This window comes from Apteryx rowi, unplaced genomic scaffold (assembly GCF_003343035.1).
Source record: "Apteryx rowi isolate R43461 unplaced genomic scaffold, aptRow1 scaffold_211, whole genome shotgun sequence".
In the NCBI taxonomy this organism is placed as follows: Eukaryota; Metazoa; Chordata; class Aves; order Apterygiformes; family Apterygidae; genus Apteryx; species Apteryx rowi.
The window spans coordinates 1,168,186-1,173,129 of NW_020448431.1; positions in this window are offsets into that span (position 1 = coordinate 1,168,186).

Here is a 4,944-nt window from a genome sequence, read left to right on the forward strand (position 1 = left end):
ATAAGGCTAAATCTAGCTGCAATCTAGACCAGGGCGCCTGTGCAGCAGTGCATGCTACATGTCTAGGAATGCAAAAATAAGCACTTACAACTCCACTCAGCTCCTTGGCAATTCCATCCACATGTAGGACACTGATGGGGAAGGTAGAAGTTTGGGAATAATTAGTTATTTTGGTGTCTGGAAAAGAATACAAGAGTCTGAGATTGTTGAAGAGGTATGTTAGTTGAATAGTCCCATGAAGCACTGAACATTTAAAGTTATCTGAGTTTTATACTTAGTACTCATTGAAATAAAAGGAGTGATGTTTTCCTGTCAGAAAGTTACCTTGTTGTCACTAGATRTCTCCAAACTAGGCATAGCTCTTGTCAGCAACATTTGCGGGTTCATTATCATGGTAATAACAGTATCAGGAATGAAGTACAACAAACTGTGGTCTTACCTAACCAAGATTTGTTAAATGAAATGAACAGATATTATGGCCTGGTTATGAATAGCACGTAAACATTGGTGCCATTTCCAAGCTTCTTAATTAGATTATGTTCCCTGGACTCTCTGTAGTCAGTGTGTTGTCCCTTTACCCTACATGTAAGAAATCTAGGGGGACAGATGTGGCAGATGTGAGGGTGTGAGGAGGTGACGCACAATTTCCTAGCAATTGTTTCAATTTCCACACTGTTCAGCATCCCATGTGAATATGCTGCCTGTGGAAAAGCAGTACAGGCAGAACTCCATCTGGTAGAAAGATATAATGTATGTCCTTAGTGGTGCCCAAGCACACTATTTTGACAGTAGAGAAGCCACGGTAGCACACAACCCCCGAGGAGCACCAGTGTGTGCCAGAATTATGGCTGAGCGTGTCCTCGCTGGATCTCCTGGGGGAAGACCAGGGTCTCACCTGCACTGCCGAGCTCCCTCACCCACAGCTCCAGAGCCCTGCTTGTCCTCTTGTTTTAATAAGGTCCAACTGTCTTTCTACTGCTTTCAGAACTCGTTTTCTACTAATCCTCCCCTCAGAAGGAGCAGGTACAGGACTACACAGAAAACCTAGGACCTGAAGCCTTCTAACTTAAGTCTSTAAAGCAAGGTCCCTAAAACGATACTTCATGTGCTTTCAGGAGCTTGATGTTTAAGATATGCTCCAAGCTATTCTGCTGCCACACAAGATTAAAACAGGAGCAAAAGAAAACAATTGTTTTATTTAAATGTAAGCTAAATTAGAGTCAAGCTCATGCTGTTTTAAATTCTTCAAAGTGTATATAAACTGTTTGGGTGAAACAGCAGGAACAAATAGTTGCTATCAGCAAGACCTTTCCTTCAAGCATTAGAAAGTTATGTTCCTAGACACATAAAAGCACTGCTTCAAGTCAGAGAAGTTTATTCTAATTTATTCCAACTTGTTCTAATTTATTCCAGCTGAGAATCTGTTCTAGTACCTTTGAACTTGCTCGGACTATTTTGTCTCCCAATCATATTTCATGGCACTGTTTGCAGTATAACCACCTAGTTAGGTAATATATTTAACATGTTAGTATATTTTTCTCTTTGACAACTTTGGAAAACACAGGAACATTCTTTCTCCCTTCTCTGCTCCAAAGCCTGTATTTGATGCTCCTTGTATGCTGAATCACACCACAGTGCTAAAACTGTTGAGTGTTATAATTAATCTTGTGACATGTGAGAGCAAGTCATTGGACCTGTTTCTGATCTCACTTCCACCAGTATATTTTACATACCATTCCAGTGAAATCAAAAGAGTTACTGATGTCTTTAAGAGGAGAAACGTAATATATAAGCCAGAAGAAACTGAGTATTTGCTTATAAGAACTCTTCTGGTGTGCTGTATAAATTTTAAGAATGCATTCATCATTCACTAGGTGGGGCTGATATCTCACAATCAAAAAAAAAGACTGAAAAAAGCTGGAAAGGAATTGCTTTTGAAAAAGTAACACTTTCATTTCAAGGTAAATCTTTGGATAAGTTAAAATTAATAATTAACCTTAGATTAAGGTTTGACTTTCTATATTTGAAATTTTACTCATTTACCTATAAAATATTGTGAATATAATTCTTTTAACATGAATCTTCCGGGCTTAGCTCACTTTTCTAAAGACAGGGGTCTACCACCATTTGATATTGCTGAGGGTAACTCAGACATCTGCTCAAGACTAGCAGATGTGATGCAAAACCTGTAAAGGACCCATGCTTCCTCAAGRAGGCAACTGGAGGCCAAGCAGGATACCTTTGTGCATCTAAGGTGGAATGAGATGCCTATGGTTGAGCAGTTCAGCTGGGTCCTTCCAGATCAAATTCCATGAGTGGTCCATCCTGTCTGTTACTCTTCACCTAATAAGAATCAATACAAACCTACAGCACAGATACATTTTTTCAATAGAACAGTCATTATAATTTCAGGGAACTGAAAAAAATATTGAATAAAAAGGTATGAACATATATTTCAGAAGACCCTAAACACATTACTGCTCCAAACAGACAACCTGTGACATTTGTCATTTCTATGCCTGGTTCCTGGTAAAATCCTGGCTCTAAYGAAATCAGTAAGACTCTTCTACTGGAAACAGTAATGCTAGAACTTTACCCTTTTCTTTCAGCAAACAACGTTCTTTGCTTTCCACCTATGCTTCCACTCAAAAGGAGTTTTGGAGAACTCCAAATCAGAGGTCATCAGGATAGGASTTCTTCTCCTAACAAGTGGCACCTACAGCAGCTCCTGTCACAGCAACATAAGAGGTCTCAAAAAGATAGACTAGGAGCTGCTTCCTTCCAAGAACATCAACATGTATGTTCAGCATGTATGTTACAGCAGCCTATCCTGTAAACAATTCTGCCAAAGTTTGTCCTCTTATTCCTTGTCTTAGTCTCTCATTTGGATTTAGAGYTTGATGCTCATCTGTTTTAAACCAGTTTGCAAGTGCAAACAAGGATAGAACCTCCGAGATACTTAAGCTAGTATTAAGCTAGCTATAAATAAGAGCAAGAATAGACCAGTAGTCATCTTATAACAGTGAGTATTCCTTTCCTTGCTTAATTTTTACATAGAATTCATATCCAGTCTATGTTATACAGTCACACAGGTAAGTAACATCACAGCAAAAAAAAAGAAAAAAAAGAAAACAGCAGAGCTGAATATATTGTGTCAAGCATAAGAAAACAACAAGAGGGAAAATTAATTTGAAGAGTGTAATCCTTTTCCTAAATATCCAGATCATAAACCCTCATTGGGACCTTTAAATGGTCTTTCCAAAGCTTTCCAAAAAGTATTTGGAAAAGGGGGAGAAGGGCCATTATTAAAAAGTCATATACACCATCATAAGCAAAGGTCAGGGACAAAATTTGGTATAAATCACTTTCCAGATAAATGCCTGCATCTTAGATTTAGCTAATGATGTCCAATCTAGACACTCCAGCCTGGTAGCTAGGGCTTAGCCATCTACCCATGGCTCATGCCATTAAACAGGAGTGATTGTGAAGTGACTAAGCAGCAGCAGAGAATTCCCTCACACACAGGGAGACTCTATCCAAGAGTAGCTAAAGCACAAAAACTCTGGAAGGGGAAGGAAACCCAAAAAATGAAGTAGGATGCAGCCACTGGCTAGTTTTAAATTTCTCCTGCAGAAGTGGAACCAAATGAAAATAAAATAAAAGCTAAAACTGAAATAACTCCTTAGGACAATAACTGTTCCACAAAAAACAGATATCTAGGTAAAACTGATGAAGTGGATCAGAAGAATTTTGTGAGACATAGGAATGGAATTAAAAACAAATGAAATCAAGGTGATATGCACTGTATTAACCACTCAGATTGTGCTTTTTGGCAAGCAATAATACTGTATAAGGGAGGACMATTCATAGTGCCTATAAATTCACAGAGAATTCATAGCTCAGTAGCCTATGCTTAATATCTTTGTCATTTCCTTTTAAAATGTTCTTTTTAACTCATTAACAAAAAAATGATTCATACTATCAAGGAAAACACTAAGAAAGGCACATACCTTTAAGCACGGCTTAAAAAAAAACAAACCAAAACAGATTATGTTACAGAATCACTTACCAATCATTCATCACACACACTATCTCTTTGATTAGGATTACTATATATGTCCAGTTACAGAAAAACATATATAGGTGCTTGATTTTAAGGCTTTTCCCTGAAGTGAATGGGGTTGTTTGCATGTTATGTACGTCATTTTTTTCCTTGACAAGAACTATTACAACATTCTTAAAGGAAGGTCCTTTAGTCAGGGATTTTTCCTCAGTCAGAAGCAGAGAGCTATCAAGGGCATCAGCATGAATAAGGAAAAAACAAATGTAAATCAAAGCAGAGTGGCAAGAAATAAACTATGGAAACAAAGCAGTAGTATAGAAAAGAGAACATGGCCAAGAGCCCTTCAAATCTTCTACTGTTCCATTTTGGCATAGGCAAAACCTTGGTACAGCACACACAGCATTATTCTGATTATTGCAGAATAAATCTGGACCACATTAGATGTCAACAGAAATGTAATCTTCCATTTATGGTTATTACTGATTTAATACATATTATTACTAGTGATTTGTATTACAGTAACATCTAGATGTGACAGTTGGAATTCAATTGTATTTGCCCCTAGGCAAGCTAAGAACGAGATTTCACTTTCACAGAGCCGCAGAATAGTTTCAGTTGGAAGGGATCTGTGGAGATCATCTAGTCCAACATGCCTGCTCAAGCAGGCACCTACAGCAGATTGCCCAGGACCATGCCCAGTCGGGTTTTGAATATCTCCAAGGATGGAGACTCCAGAACCTCCCTGGGCAACTTGTTCTAGTGTTCAGTCACTCTCTGTGACCGACCAGTAACCCCTACAATGGAAGAAGCCTCAGAGGAGATGGGCAGCGGTGAGGTGCCTCATGAAGTTCAGGAAGAGTGTAGGATGCGGCTCCTTAATC